The following is a 17,583-nucleotide window of genomic DNA, read 5'->3' as shown; positions in this document are numbered from 1 at the left end:
CCAGGACTCTAGTCCCAGCACTGGCCAAGTGAAGCCCGTCCCAGCGGAACAGCTCCCTCCTGCCCCAGTATTGGTGCCAGTGTCCCAGGAAGCAAAACCCATTTCTCCCACACCAGTCTTTGAGCCACGCATTTAACTCTCTAATTTTATTTGTCCTAGCCAAATTCGCTCGTGGCTCAGGTAACAATCCAGAGATTATTACCCTTGAGGTTCTGTTTTTTAATTTGACCCCTAGCTGCTCATACTCCTTTAACAGAACCGGCTTCCTAGTCCTATCTACGTCGTTTGTACCAACATGGACCACGACAACTGGATCCACCCCCTCCCACTGCAAGTTTCTTTCCAGCCCAGAGGAGATGTCCTTAACCCTGGCACCGGGTAGGCAACACAGCCTTCGGGACTCTCGCTCTCGGCTGCAGCGAACTCTATCTATCCCCCTAATAATACTATCCCCTACCACTACAACATTTCTATTTACTCCCCCCTCTTGAATGGCCCCCGTTCCACGGTGCTGTGGCCAGGTTGCTCATCCTCCCTGCAGTCCCTGCTCCCGTCCCCACAGGGAGTAAGAACCTTGAACCTGTTGGACAAGAGCAAGGGCTGCAGCTCCTCCAGCTCTACCTCCTGGATCCCCGTACCTGCCTCACTCGTAGTCACACCGTCCTGTCCCTGACCATGGGCTACATCTGAATTAATTAACTTCATAGATGTGACCACCTCCTGATACACAGAGTCCAGGTACTTCTCCCCCTCCCTGATGTGTCGCAGTGTCTGAAGCTCAGACTCCAGCTCATCAACACGGAGCTGGAGTTCCTGTAGCAGCAGACACGTGTCACAGACGTAATCACCGTGAGCCTCAATGGGGTTCACCGGATCCCACATCTCGCAACAGTAACACATCACCTACTCCATTCTATGTAATTAATTAAATTTTTTATTGTTAGTTATGGACACCCTCTGCCCGATTTTAGATGCTAGTATCCCCTTTAATTAATTGGATTTAAATTAAATCAATCCCTCTAGTTACACCAGTTAAATGGTTTACCAACAGTCACTCTCCACCAGAAAGGCCTTATTAACTACAACCCACAGAGTTAAAATTTGAAAAGAGCACCTAACACCCCACTTACCCTAACTCACACTTAACCAAACTCACAGTCCTCTTTGATGACTCACACTCAGTGCTTGCTCGCACTAGGACTGGTCTTTTTATACTGTTTGTTTGTTTACAACCAAATGAGTCACCCCTGCTGATTGGTTAGAAAACTGGTTTCCACTGCCTGCTGTGCCAATTTACTCCTACTGCAATGTAACCTTGTTTTACTCTTCTTAAACCAACAGAATCCCAAATATTTAACTTTTCCCCTTTACTTAAACTGCTTAAGTAATCTTATCAAGAATGATTTAAAGAGAAATAACAATTAAAGAACCCTCACACTTACCCAAACTCACAGCACACTTTGATGACTCGCACTCAGTGCTTGCTCGCACTAGGACTGGTCTTTTTATACTGTTTGTTTGTTTACAGCCAAATGAGTCACCCCTGCTGATTGGTTAGAAAACTGGTTTCCACTGCCTGCTGTGCCAATTTACTCCTACTATGCTCCGTCTATGTTCCAGCTCCACTCTGACCTGCAGCTTTATTTAAACTGCAGTCCGTGCTTAGTACAAACTGTAACCCCACACCACTTAGAGGAGATGATAAGGGAAAAGGTAATTGAACATTAACGAGATGTTATTTACTTATTTATGTTGGTTCTTGCATTCAGTGCCCCTTAATTAGGCACGAACTAATGAGTAAACACAGCTGTTCCTGCCCGAAATAAACAGAGCACTTACGATGCCAAAACCGACAACTTTGAAAGTGATGTTAATGCAAATAGATAATGGTTATCGCTCTTTGTCCGATATAAGCAACTGCCCGTTGTAAGTGGTGACGACTGTATATGGGGTCAGTGAGGCTGCACTCTTGATGCAGAGCCTTGCCAGATGGGATTACAAGTCGGAGATAGGGCTGTAACACTAGCCCTGATTCTCTTATCCATGAGCTCCCCTCGCAGGGCTCCGCACTGGAAATGTGGCCTTGCTGACAATCAGCTGTCCCGCCCACTTTCTCCATGCTTCAACAGCCAATTGTCAGTGTGAGTTTAATGTGTTAGGCAGGAAGACTTCAAATTAGCGTCCCTGTGATAGACACCAACACCATGGCATTACCAAGAACATACTCCCGCAAAATGTAAAAATATATATGGGGGGCAATTTTAACCCAGACCGACCGTTGGGAATCTGACTGGATCAGGTACAGCTCTAGTTTTACACCAATGTTCCCTTTAATTTTTTTTTGGGGGGGCCGCATGGCTCCTTTAACGGGCCGCGCGGCCCATTCAAAATTCCACGCAAGTGCGTTTTTTTTCAATTTAAAAGCCAGCTCACCGGCTGCGCGGGACCTGCAGAGCATTGTGCTGCCATGCAGCTTAAAGGGAATGTTGTTTTACACCCCGCCCGCTTTTACTCACCATTGAAGTCATCAGAGAGTAATATTGGGCGGGGTGTAAAACCGGCATTCCACCTGATCCCATGGGTTTCCCGCCCGCCGAGTTAGGTTATAATGACCCCCTATTATAAGATATATGTTCATTGTTGTTTTTATTAAAGGCACTGTTGCCAACAACAAGGGGGCAGTTCTGCGGGAAAGGTGCTCATTTCCTACCCTCTCCTTCCCCTTTAAGAACACGAGGATAGTGAAAGGACAATTGAATCCATTCACTCCACTCCTTCCAACAAACCATGTATGAATCGTGTTATGGGTCCACTAACTTAAAGCTTCCATGACATACAGAGAAAGTGACCTGTGATTCACAGCAACTTTCAGTTGGTATCACTGCAATTAACCAAGTAACACTTTTCTAATCTTTCACAATGAATAATAGCATGCCTGCAATTTTCTCACCACGCTGAAAAATAGCTGACAGCTCTTAAACCCTGAACTCTTTGTGAAATCGTAGGTGTAGGATTCACAAAATTCCGGGACCCCCTACTCAATGGACATGTATCTGGAATTTAAAAATGGACTGTGTTGGACCTTTTGGAGGAGAAATGTGGACAGAAATATCTCACTATTAGGTGCCTTTGGACTAAACTAGGGCCTATTGGATTGAGTTTGGACATTTTAAATTGTGTGCTGGGTCTGCACAGGGAAATGGGATCCTTATAGGGCTGCTAACCCACCTGGGAGGCAGGCCCCCCAAGGAGACATTAGCAGTCTAACAAAAGCCCACTTACCAGGGACCCAGATACATACATATTTTAATAGTTCTTAAAACGGCTATACAGAAAAACCCTGGCATCAGCAAAACACACAATGGACAGTATCAAGACCTGATTACATTCTAAAAGCACCATTCAAAAACCCCATCAACACCTTTGGGAATCTTGTATCATGCTAATGCTCAATCAGCCCACCAAAATTCTCACAAAGGGATCACATCAGAGTTGATCAGCCTGCCAAAATTGCAGAAAAGGGAGTCATCTAAAATCAATTGTGCACCCGAGTTTTGGTGCAAAAGTTTAAGCAGCCTCTCAGGTATAACTGGGGCCTTGCTAGTAGCTAAAGAAACCTAAACAGATGGGCTGAAGAGAGAGAGTGCCGGTGGGCAGCAGCAGCAGCACACCGGAGCAGAAGAAACGCACCCGAGAACACGCTGGAAAAGCACTTGGACTCTGGGCTCTTTGACTCTGGCTTTGAAACATCTAACTTGCCACACGAGGTTACAGCAATGCAACAAGAAAGCCTAACAAGAAGCCTGGGAGTCACTGAAAGATCAACCATCATCCAGTGCTGACTCTAGGAAAAACTTGTTTACCATCAAAACGTCGACCAGTGCTAATACTGAAGACACCGCAACCAGCCAAGGAGTCCACAGGATTGAGGAGAGAGAAAGCAGTGTGAAACTGGTCTAAACTGTGGAGAAATCCTTTGGTGAGCATAGTCCCTGTAATTTCAGAGCCTAACTGAGTTAGTGTAGTGGTGGGAGGTGGTTTTATTTTTTTTAAATTTTTTTTCTCTCACTGCATAACCTCTGTACCCGTTGCATATATGTTTTTGTTTAGTTAATTCGTGTGGTATGCGATTTCTAAATAAAATATTTGTTGTTGCACCAAACAGTTGTCTGCCTACATCTATCACATCCCCTAAATAACTCCAAGCCCCAGAACCAGGGAGTGGGACGATTCGAACCGTCAAGGCATGTTAGTTTAATACTGATGGATGGATAACCTCTGTCATCTGATACCTCTCTCTGATTATTAATTTAATAATATGTTCCCTCAATAATTTCTGTAAATGTGGAGTGACCTTAACATTTATCTCATTATACAGACTCAATCTAGTTACCTTTGACTGACTGACTGACGACCTCAATATTATTTTGATTGTCTACTTGTAAACCTTTTAAATCATAGACTGATACAGCACTGAAAGAGGCCAATCGGCCCATCATGTCTGTGCCGGCTCTTTGAAAGAGCTATCCCATTAGTCCCACTCCCCCGATCTATCGCCATAGTCCGGGAGTTTTTTTTCCCCTTCAAGTATTTATCCAATTCCCTTTTGAAAGTTACAATTGAATCTGCTTCCACCGCCCTTTCAGGCAGCACATTCCAGATCACAACAACTCACTGCGTGAAAATATTTCTCCTCATCTCCCCTCTGGTACTCTTTCTTGGTTACTCCTTATTCATGTGCATGGCTTCAAAGGGTCTTTACTGAGCACTTGCATGAAGGTTGTCCACTTGGGTAGGTATGCACCTATATCCTAGCTGTAAAATGATTTGGGACTCTGCTGCCCATGTCCTAACTCGCACCGAGTCCCGTTTACCCATCACCCCTGTGCTCACATTGGCTCCCGGTCCAGCAACGCCTCGATTTTAAAATTCTCATCCTTGTTTTCAAGTCCCTCCATGGCCTCGCCCCTCCCTATCTCTGTAATCTCCTTCAGCCCCACAACCCCCCGAGATATCCGCTCTCCTCTAATTCTGCCCTCTTGCGCATCCCCGATTTTAATCGCTCCACCATTGGCGGCCGTGCCTTCAGCTGCCTAGACTCTAAACTCTGGAATTCCCTCCCTAAACCTCTCCGCCTTCGCTACCTCTCTTTCCTCCTTTAAGATGCTCCTTAAAACCTACCTCTTTGACCAAGCATTTGGTCATCTGCCCTAATTTCTCCTTATGTGGCTCGGTGTCAAATTTTGTTTGATAACGCTCCTGTGAAGAGCCTTGGGACATTAAAGGCGCTATATAAATGCAAGTTGTTGTTGGTGGGACATTAGGATGCTCCAGTGTAAATCAGTTACACCTGATAAAGGGGCAGAAAGTGGGCATAACCAGATTGGCCACACCGGATTGCCACACATTTATTACTGTTGGGTTTTCAATGGGCACCTGACGCCCCTTATTGCAATATTTAAATGAGGCTGCCATGGCAACAGTTAGATGTCCACCTGGAGTTTGCACCAGAATAGCACTGCCGTTCCAAACCCGCCTAATAATGTGGGCATCCAAGGTTTCTGAGGGCTCTGTTGTATACGGAAGCGTATTTAAAAGTCCCACTCTTGAGACTTGAGCACATAATCCAGGCCGACACTCCCAGCGCAGTACTGAGGGAGTGCCGCACTGTCGGAGGTGCCGTCTTTCGGATGAGGCATCTCGAATGTTGACATAGTTTCCGCCTCAACCACTAAAATTGGAAATGAAACCCACAGCCTCACAACTCTCTGTGTGAAGAAGTTTCTGTTGCCCTCTCAGGCGGATGTAAAAGATCCCACGGCAATATTTCGATGAAGAGCAGGGGGAGTTCTCCCTCGTGTCCTGGCTAATATTTATCCCTCAACCAACATCACTAAAAAACAGATGATCTGGTCATTTATCTCATCGCTGTTTGTGGGACCTTGCTGTGCGCAATCTGGCTGCCGCATTTCCTACATTACAACAGTGACTACACTTCAAAAAGTACTTCATTGGCCGTACGTAAAGTGTTTTGCGATGTCATGAAAAGCACTATATAAATGCAAGTTCATTCCTTCTTTCTTTGGAGACATGCCTCAATGTGTATGAATGCTGTTTATTTGCAGACAACCCACACTACTTTGGACCGACTATAAAAGAAAGGAAAAAGTCATTACCCCTGTATATACGAGGCACAGTTTGAACCAAAAGATCAAGCTCCCTCCACCTGCTGCCAGATTACAAAGAATGGCACAGATGAAAGCAAGGAGGAGAATGGAGTGGTTCCTCGCCTCTCCCACATTATATGAATAACACAACAAAGCCGCAAAACATTGCAAGTACCACGCTCGACCCAGACAGGTTTCAGGACTGAGATTCAAAGGCTATTCCAGTGGAATGACAATGCATTTCATCGCTGGGTTGATGTCAATTGATTTTTTGAGAGCTGAATTTCCATCACGGTTCTTCTTACAAAAGAAAGTAACTCAACCAGTAGCCTTTGAATTTCAAGAGCTGATATTTTAAGGTGAAATTTGCAGAAAATATAAAAAGCACATCGTATTTCTTCAGTCGTCTAACATTCTCAGTGAAGGGAAAGTGTTTTTAAAATTGTTACCGAGTTCGATGTACTCTCTTGCCCAGGGTGTGGTTTCTCAGGTGCCAATAGCTCTCCAGTACCTCATCAAGTGACTATTCTTCAAGAACGACTCCAGGTCAAGGGGCTCCTCACAGCCCAGTCCAGTCCTGTCTTCACTTGAAGTCTGCACACATGCACTTTCTCAGTAGGAATTACTGGATAGTGATTAGGACTGGAAAGCCTGGAGGCTCTTTCATCTCCCTAGGGAAAAGATGCAGTGATGGAGTGTGTGTGTGTGTGTGTGTGTGTACTGGCTATGGGGAATATATTGAGGATGTAACTGGTAAAATAGATAAGGGAGAACCAGTGGATGTGGTGTATTTGGACTTTCAAAAGGCTTTCGATAAGGTCCCGCATAAGAGATTAGCGTGTAAAGTTAAGGCACATGGGATTGGGGGCAAGGTATTGACTTGGATAGAGAACTGGTTGGCAGACAGAAAGCAAAGAGTTGGAATAAATGGGTCTTTTTCCGAGTGGCAGGCAGTGACTAGTGAGGTACCGCAGGGATCGGTCCTTGGACCCCAGCTATTCACAATATATATTAATGATCTGGACGAGGGAACTAGATGTAATATCTCCAAGTTTGCAGATGACACAAAGCTTGGCTGGGCATGTGTGCTGTGAGGCGGATACCGAGAAACTCCAGTATGATTTGGACAGGTTGGGTGATTGGGCAAAAGCATGGCAGATGCAATATAACGTGGATAAATGCGAGGTTATCCACTTTGGTGTCAAAAACAGGAAGGCAATTATCTGAATGGCAATAGATTGGGAGAAGGGGAAATGCAATGAGACCTGGGTGTCCTTGTGCACCAGTCGCTGAAGGTAAGCATGCAGGTGCAGCAGGCGGTTAAGAAGGCAAATGGTATGTTGGCTTTCGTAGTGAGAGGGTTTGAGTACAGGAACAAGGATGTTTTGCTGTAGTTGTTACAGGGCCTTGGTGAGACCACATCTTGAGTATTGTGTGCAGTTTTGGTCGCCTTATCTGAGGAAGGATGTTCTTGCCATGGAGGGAGTGCAGCGAAGATTCACCAGGCTGATACCTGGGATGGCAGGAATGACGTATGAGGAGAGATTGGGTCGATTGGGCTTATACTTGCTGGTGTTTAGAAGAATGAGAGGGGATCTCATTGAAACTTATAAAATTCTAACAGGACTAGACAGACTAGATGCAGGATGTTCCCGATGGCGGGGGAGTCCAGAACCAGGGGTCACAGTCTAAGGATATGGGGTAAGCCATTTAGGACAGAAATGAGGAGGAATTTCTTCACCCAGAGAGTGGTGAGCCTGTGGAATTCTCTACCACAGAAGGCAGTTGAGGCCAATTCATTAAATATATTCAAGGAGTTGGATATATTTCTTAAGGCTAAAGGGATCAAGGGGTATGGGGAGAAAGCAGGGACAGGATACTGAATTTGGATGATCAGCCATGATCGCATTGAATGGCAGAGCAGGCTCGAGGGGCCAAATGGCCTGCTCCTGCTCCTATCTTCTATGTTTCTATGTAAGATGCATTGTCAGGCGTGTGAATATGTCTGTGGATCTGAGAATGTGTGTGTGTGTATGCATATGTATGTGTGTGTATATATGTATATATATTCGTGTGTGTATTTCTATATATTTATGTGTATGTGTATGTGTGTGTACATGAATGCATGTATGTGTGCGTATATGTATGTGTTTGTATGTTTGTGTGTGCGAGTCTGTGTTAGGAAGAATCAACCCACCAAGATTACGCCAGCAGCACCTCCTTCCTCTGTGGCCTCTACCATTGAGGGCAAGAGCATCAATGTTGTGGGGACACTATCACCTCCAAGTTCCCCTCCAAGTAACACAACATCCCGACTTGGACATATATCTCTGTTCCTTCACTGTCACTGAGTCAAGACCCTGGAATTCGCTACCTAGCCATCAACACAAGGACTGCAGCGGTTGAAAGAGAAGGCCACCACCACCTTTTCAGGGCATCAAGTGATGGGCAATAAATGGGCTTTGCCAGCATCGCCCAATCCCAAGAAATGATTTTTTTTAAGGGGGAGCGCAGTGGGACTCAAATGTGGTGAGACAGCAGGCTTTACGAATCAAGCAATGTTTAATGTTCTGGGGGATTTTAATACTGTTGATTTTGGGGGGATTTTGATCTTTTTTGCATGACTTGCAAGTGTTCTGTGAGATCCAAACACTTCATCAGTAACCTTGATGATCACTGTAGGAATAGACGGGTCACTGACTGGATGAGTAACGGGGAGAATGGACGAGACTTCACATCTCTATCACAATCCTCGTGCGGAAAGTTTTTGAGCACGCTTCTGAAAGCAAAAATGGAGACCGAGCAGGAGGGAGAGCAAGAATAGGAAGAATGGAAAGAGATGAAAACAAGGCTGAAGGGGAGGTTTATTAGGAGACTTTTGGAAAATGGGAGGGAGGAGGTAAGACAGAGGGGTTGACGGAGGGAAAGGGGAATAGTGATTAAAAGAGTGAAGGAAGCATGAAGCAAGGACATGTAGTGCCAGACCAGCGTGGCATGAACTAGTTCCATCTCTGTACTGGCAATCTGCAGCTCATCACACTTCAGCGCCTTTGCTGAGCTGATTGGTTTGTGGTGGGGCGTTTTACTATGTTAAATGTGCTATATAAATACAAGTTGTTGTTGTGGTTGGTTGCATGAATGGCACCAAAACAGTACAGCTGTCAGTGGTATCCAGAAGCACTGTTAAAATGTATACAGCTAGTTGTAGGAATCAACGGATTCCTATCTAAATCACTGAGGTCGAGTCAGTTCAGTAAATTAACCGAATTTAATTAAACTGGTGAACAAAACAAAAACATGCAGGAGCAACAGCAACCAGGTCTATACAGTAGCTTGTTCCACGAGGTCTGAACTCAGAACCTCCCACCTCTGACGTCATGACGTCATCACGTTTCCCGCCACTCGGGGCACCACGTGACCAACGTGATGACGTCATCACGTTGTTTCAGGGTTTTTACAGAAAGCTTGTTTACACTCAGCAAACGGACATAGGTGCTGTAACATTGCTTTAAAGACAGTTATTCATTTGTACAGGAGTTCATTGGTGGTTTTACCACATAGTCAGTATTAAATTGTTCATTCACGTGACTGAGAACGGTGTGTTAGGATGATCAAGTGTACTCTCCATAAAATACATACCGGTGTAAAAACAAGGCATTCGGTCTCATTTACTGTTAATATATTGAGATTGAAAGTTAAGTTTGAAGTCTTCACATGATTTCTGCACAGTTCATTCTCCTCTCTCTGCTAAGGGTTCTCAATGAAATGATACTGGACATTCTCAACCCAATTTCCCGTGGGCATAGGTTCATAGCACAAAACCGCTGTGATTTGAAAGTATTTGGTATCCCCACAGAGACAAAGATGGCTGGTGCGGGAAATGGATAATGTCACATTGGTGCAAGATGGGGCACTCTTCTGAACTTGGGGCTGAGGCATGAGCGAACAGGGCACGAGAGAAAGGAAGGATTATCCCAGCTATTCATCCGATGCAGTCCCAATGTGGCTTCATTCTCATTTTCTTTTTCTTTATTCATCCCAGGGATGTGGACATCATGGGCAGGGCCGGAATTTATTCCCCATCCCTAGTTGCCCTGAGAGGGTAGTGGTGGGCATTTGTCGTAAACCATATACTCTATCCCAGAATGTTATTTTCTGAAAGAAGTCTATCAGTGGGACCACAATGCATTGTGAGTGAGTACTATAATGCGCTGACCTTTGGCCATTTGCCAGGACAACTCATTTCCATATTTAGAATATGTCCTTCTGGACGTGGGACAAGGCACAGACAAAATGTCTGACACATGGGAGGCCTGACTCAAGTAAAGGGAAGAAAATTCAGCCAGTCAAAAAAACGCGGGCAAAAGAATTAGGTGCAAAATGCACCTACGGTACGCTCACCCAATTTACTAAATCCTTTGTGCCTGTTCTAGCAACATAGGAACAGGAGGAGGCCATTCAGCCCCTCGAGCCTGCTCTGCCATTCATTGAGATCATGGCTGATCTGTGACCTAACTCCATATACTAACTTTTGCCCCATATCCCTTAACATCTTTAGTTAACAGAAATCTATCAATTTCCAATTTAAAATTAACAATTGACGCAGCATCAATTGCCATTTGCAGAAGAGAGCTTCAAACTTCGACCACCCTTTGTGTGTAGAAGTGTTTCCTAACTTCACTCCTGAAAGGCCTGGCTCTGATTTTTAGACTGTGCCCCCTAGTCCTAGAATCACAACCAGGAGAAAAAGTTTCTCTCTATCTACCCTATCTGTTCCCCTTAATATTTTGAAAACTTTGATCAAATCACCCCTTAATCTTCTAAATTCCAGGGAATACAACCCTAGTTTGTGCAATCACTCCTTGTAATTTAACCCTTGGAGTCCAGGTATCATTCTAGTAAATCTACACTGCACTCCCTCCAAGACCAATATATCCTTCCTAAGGTGTGGTGCCCAGAACTCCAGGTGTGGTCTAACCAGGGCTTTTTACAGCTGTAGCATGACTTCTACCCCCTTGTATTCTAGTCTTCTAGATATAAAGGCCAGCATCCCATTAGCCTTTTTGATTATTTTTTGTATTTTTTGGTATTTTAATGATCTATGTACATGGACCCCCAAGTCTCTTTGGACCTCCACTGTTTTTAGCTTGTCACCATTTAGAAAGTCCCCTGTTCTATCCTTTTTAGGACCTCACATTTGCCTACATTGAAATCCATTTACTACAGTTTTGCGCATTCACTTAATCTATCAATATCCTTTTGTAATGTTGTGCTTCCATCTACACTGCTTACAATGCTGCTTATCTTTGTGTCACTGGCAAACTTGAATATGTGGCTCTCTATCCCGTCATTTAAGTCGTTAATAAATACAGTGAATAGTTGAGACCTTCTGTCAGAACTGGAAAATGTTACAGAAGTAACAGCTTCAATGCAAGTACAGAGGCAGGGAAAGCCAGGGGTGCGGGGGTGGGGGTGGGGTGGAGGGGGGGTGGGGGGGGAGGGGGGGTGGGGGGGGAGGGGGTGGAGGAAAGAACAAAGGGGAAGGTTTGTGTTAGGGTGGAAGGCGTGATTAAATGACAGGAGGTATAAATGGCAACAGCAGAATTATTACCAGCTCCTGTTGTCCGATAAAATGGGAGCAGTGGTTATGATCTGAAATTGTTGAACTCAATGTTGAGCCTGTAAAGTGCCTAATCAAAAGATGTGGTGCTGTTCCTCAAACTTCCGCTGAGCTTCATTGGAACAGTGTAGGAGGGTGGGGACAGAGAGGTCAGAGTAGAAGTGGGACGGAGAATTAAAATGACAGGCGACTGGAAGCTCAGGGTGACGCTTGCGGACTGAATGGAGGTAACACCCGATCTGCATTTGGTCTCCCCAATGCAGAGGAGGCCGCATCGTGAGCAGCGAATAGAGTCATAGTCATAGAGCCAGAGTTATACAGCACAGAAAGAGGCCCTTCGGCCCATCGTGTCCGCGCCGGCCATCAAGCCCTGTAAAATACAGTATACTAAATTGAAAAAAGTACAAGTAAATCGCTGTTTCACCTGGTCCTGGACTGTGGGAAGGGAGGAGGTGAAAGGACAGGTGTTGTATCTCCTGCAATTGTACGGGTGGCAAACATTTAAAGAAATATTCCAAAATTCTCAACGAATATACAGTCCATTGAGAAATAAAAGCTCCATGGGAAAAGTGATCCAACCGTGGCTAACTAAAGAAGTTAAGGATAGTATTAGATTAAAAGAAGAGGCTTATAATGTTGCGAAGAATAGAGGTGAGCCTGGGGATTGGGAGAGCTCCAGAAACCAGCAAAGGATGACCAAAAAATTGATCAAAAGGGAGAAAATAGAATATGGGAGCAAACTAGCAAGAAATATAAAAACAGATTGTAAGAGTTTCTACGAGTATGTAAAAAGGAAGAGAGTAGCAAAAGTAAGCTTTCGTCCCTTAGAGGCTGAGACTGGAGAAATTATTATGGGGAATAAAGAAATGTCAGTGACTTTAAACAAATATTTTGTATCTGTCTTCACAGGAGAAGACAAAAAGCATACAAAAAATAATGGGGAACGAAGGGGCTAATGAGAGTGAGGAACTTAAAGTAATTAATATCAGTAGAGAAAAAGCACTTGAGAAACTAATGGGACTAAAAGCCAACAAATTCCCTGGACCCGATGGCCTACATCCTAGGGTTCTAAAAGAAGTGGCTGCAGAGATAGTGGATGCATTAGTTGTGAACTTCCAAAATTCCCTAGATTCTAGTACGGTCCCAGCAGATTGGTAGGTAGAAAATGTAACCCTGCTATTGAAGAAAGGAAGGAGGGTGAAAACGTGGAGCTACAGGCCAGTTAGCCTGACATCAGTTGTCGAGGAAAATGCTGGAATCCATTATTAAGGAAGTCATAACAGGGCACTTAGAAAATCATAATATGATTAGGCAGAGTCAACATGGCTTTATGAAAGGGAAATCGTGTTTAACAAATTTATTAGGGTTTTTTGAGGATGTAACTAGTAGGGTAGATAAAGGGGAACCAGTGGATGTAGTATATTTGGATTTCCAAAAGGCATTCGATAAGGTGCCACATAAAAGGTTGCTACACAAGTTAAGGGCTCATGGGGTTGGGGGTAATATATTAGCATGGATAGAGGATTGGTTAATGGACAGAAAACAGAGAGTAGGGATAAACTGGTCATTTTTCCGTTGGCAGGCTGTAACTAGTGGGGTGCCACAAGGATCAGTGCTGGGGCCTCAGCTATTTACAATCTATATTAATGACTTAGATGAAGGGACCGAGTGTAATGTATCCAGGTTTGCTGACAATACAAAGCTAGGTGGGACATTAAGCTGTGAGGAGGATGCAAAGAGTCTGCAAAGGGATATAGACAGGTTCAGTGAGTGGGCAGTAAGGTGGCAGATGGAGTATAATGTAGGGAAATGTGAGGTTATTCACTTTGGTAGGAAGAATAGAAAAACAGAATCTTTTTTAAATGGTGAGAAACTATTAAATGTTGGTGTTCAGAGAGATTTAGGTGTCCTCGTGCAAGAAACACAGAGGGGGCAAAATTCAGTTACGCATAGTGATGACGCGTTTCAGTGCCCCTCCCCTTCCGTTAAAGAGGACGGACGCTGCGAGCTCTGCAGGGCCTCCGATGGCCCACACTAACCCACCAGGGTGGCGTGGTGCCGAGGCTGCAGCCCGCCACTGAGATGCAGTGCCGGGCTGCACGATGGTGGCCACGGACTATGCCAAGGGCTGAAATGGAGGGCTGACCTGGAGGGAGGGGCAAAAAAAATTAAATGGCGGCGCGGGTCGCACCTCCCTTTAATTAGCGCCCTGCGAGTGGAGATCAGCCCAGCTCGCGACCCGCGAAGCTGGCACTGACACTGCCCGCGGCAGCCTTTCAGGGCACAGCCAAATTTCTGCTGCGGTGCAGTAAGGGGTCCCGGCGGGGCGCTAAGGGGTCGCAGCACACGCCAATGACGTCATCACCGGTGGTGCAGCGGCCCGGGGCACTATCGGCGGGGGCACGGTGCTATCGGCTAGCGCCTCAGTAACGCTCCGCTGAATTTCTCGGGGCTGTAACCCCGCCCGGACGATAAGCCCTTTGCGCCCCATTAGCACCCCCCAGAGGCACTAACGGGCAGGCGCAAAGGAGCCAAATTTCATGGCCAGAAAGTTAGCATGCAGGTACAGCAAGCAATTAGGAAGGCAAATGGCATGTTGGCCTTTATTGCAAGGGGGTTAGAGTATAAGAGTAAGGAAGTCTTACTACAATTGTACAGGGCTTGGTGAGACCACACCTGGAGCACTGTGCAGTTTTAGTCTCCTTATCTGAGAAAGGACATACATGCCTTAGAGGTGGTGCAACGGAGGTTCACTAGATTGATCCCTGGGTTGTCCTATGAGGAGAGGGTCGTCATATGAGGAGAGATTGAGTAGATTGGGCCTATACTCTCTGGAGTTTAGAAGAATGAGAGGGATCTAACTGAAATATATAAGATTCGGAGGGGGATTGACAGGATAGATGCTGAGAGTTTGCTTCCCCTGGCTGGGGGTCTAGAACTAGGGGGCATAGTCTCAGGATAAGGTGTCGACCGTTTAAGACTGAGATGAGGAATTTCTTCACTCAGAGGGTTGTGAATCTTTGGAATTCTCTGCCCCAGTGGGCTGTGGATACTGAGTCTTTGAGTATATTCAAGGCTGAGATTGATAGATTTTTGGACTCTAGGGGAATCGAGGGATATGGGGATCGGGCGGGAAAGTGGAGTTGAGGTTGAAGATTAGCCATGATCTTATTGAATGGCGGAGCAGGCTTGAGGGACCATATGGCCTACTCCTGCTCATAATTCCTTTGTTCTTATACCCTGTCAATCCCCTTCAAAATCTTGTATGTTTCAATGAGATCGCCTCTCATTCTTCTAAACTCCAGAGAGTATAGGCCCATTCTACACAATCTCTCATCATAGGACAGCCCTCTCATCCCAGGAATCAATCTAGTGAACCTTTGTTACACCGCCTCCAAGGCAAGTATATCCTTCCTTAGATAAGGAGACCAAAGCTGTGCACAGTACTCCAGGTGTGGTCTCACCAAGGCCCTGTACAATTGTAGCAAGACTTCCTTACTCTTATACTCCAACCCCCTTGCAATAAAGGCCAAAATGCCATTTGCCTTCCTTATTGCTTGCTGTACCCGCATGCTAGCTTTCTGTGTTTCTTGCACAAGGACACCCAAATCTCTCTCAACACCAACATTTAAAAGTTTCTCACCATTTAAAAAATATTCTGTTTTTCTATTCTTCCTACCAAAGTGAATAACCTCACATTTCCCTACATTATACTCCACCTGCCACCTTACTGCCCACTCACTCAGTCTATCGATACCCCTTTGCAGACCCTTTCACCTTCCACCCCACCACCCTCCACATTCAACGGATCATCCTCCACCATTTCCGCCACCTCCAGTGTGATGCCACCACCAAACACATTTTCCCCTCCCCTTTCAGCATTCCTGGTTCACGCTTTACATTACATACATAGGATATATGGCACAGAAACAGGCCATTCAGTCCAACCAGTCCATGCCGGTGTTTATGCTCCACTCGAGTCTCCTCCTGTCTTTCCTCATCTAACTCTGTCAGCGTAACCCTCTATTCCCTTCTCCCTCATATGCTTGTCTAGCCTCCCCTTAAATGCATCTATACTATTTGCCTCAACTACTCCCTGTGGTAGCGAGTTCCTTCATCACCCCTAACACCCACTCCCCTTCGCCCAGCACCTTCCCATGCAAGCGCAGGAGATGCAACACCTGCCCTTTCACCCCCTCCCTTCCCACCGTCCAAGGCCCCAAACACTCCTTCCAGGTGAAACAGTGATTTACTTGTACTTCTTTCAATTTAGTGTACTGTATTCGCTGCTCACGATGCGGTCTCCTCTACACTGGGAGGCCAAATGCAGATTGGGTGATCACTTTGTTGAACACCTCCGTTCAGTCCGCAAGCATGACCCCGAGCTTCCAGTCACCTGTCATTTTAATTCTCCGTCCTACACCAACAATGACATCTCTGTCCTTGGCCTCCTACGCTGTTCTAATAAAGCTCAACTAAAGCTCAAGGAACAGCACTTCATCTTTCGATCAGGCACTTTACAGCCTTCTGGACTCAACATCGAGTTCAATAATTTCAGATCATAATCTCTGCTCCTAACTTTTCAAACAGCAGGTGCTGGTAATGATCCTGCTGTTGCCATTTACAGATCCTCTCGACCCATCTTTTGTTTCTTTACCTGTCCCATTACCATCTTCTTTCCCTTTGCACCATCATCCCTTCTGTCATTTAGTCACCTGCCCCTCTCCCCTTTCCCTGACTCTGTACTTGCTTAAAACCCATTATATCTGTAACATTTCCCAGTTCTAACAAAAGGTCACAGACCTGAAATGTTAACTCTGTTTCTCTCTCCACAGATGCCTACTGACCTGCTGAGTATTTCCAGCATTTTCTGTTTTTATATTAAATAACATTTTATCAATCCGCAGGACAGACCAAACTGCTTCACAACTAAAAAAAAAATTAGTTCAGAAGTTTAGACACTGTTACTATGTAGACAGTTCGTGGTTTGATAAAGTTGGGTTTCAGTTTTACGAGCCTGTAGACTGTGGAAGGAAGGGAAGACTGGAGTAGATAAGGGAACACACTTTGCAAGTCCCTACACCACTGGCTGGGTGTCACGTTCAGCAGTGGATGTTGGGTAATGAAGGTCGCGCTGCCCGCGATTTTCCCGTCTATTAAAATATGCTCGCGGTCTAACCCAGGCCCGGGAATTGCTCGGTGCCGAGACTGGCAGCAAACAGCGGAAAAAGAGCTGGAGCTTCTCACCTCACCTCACCTCCAGCCCCACTCTCTCCACTGCGGTGGTGGGACATTTCCAATTCACAATCCCTGCCATCCTTGAGTGATAGTGACAGTTTGCCCCAGCAGATGGACGTGTGTGCGTTTGAGCTCAATGCTTGCAGAGAGGAGGAGGCGTTCATTCCAGCGGCCTGCGCTAGTGCCAGCCTAGGCTCCAGAGGTGAAAGAGCACTGACTCGCTTCACCGAATGATGCGCCACTGGCGGTAGTCCATCAAACATGACATTTTAATTTTTAATTATTCTTTGCCCAAGAGAGCTTTAACAAGCCTTTTACTCGATATTGCATTTCTTTCCTATTGTTTCCATCGCAAAATTGGATAAGGCCACAGATGGTACCAATGATTGAAAACCTTCCTCCAAACATCTGCTTTTAATTATAAATAATAATAAAAATATAAATTCACAAGCCAGTTTGATTTCCTCATTGTTTCATTGGCGGAGAAATGCAGCCTAATTTCCGAAGGATTTTTATTTCCCACTGTCCTGCTCCAGGATATCTGGGTTACTTATCACG

The sequence above is a fragment of the Somniosus microcephalus genome, chromosome 21, assembly GCF_052327205.1.
Source record: "Somniosus microcephalus isolate GS21.2 chromosome 21, FLI_Smic_1.0, whole genome shotgun sequence".
Taxonomy (NCBI): domain Eukaryota; kingdom Metazoa; phylum Chordata; class Chondrichthyes; order Squaliformes; family Somniosidae; genus Somniosus; species Somniosus microcephalus.
Note: the sequence above shows the minus strand (reverse complement) of the source record.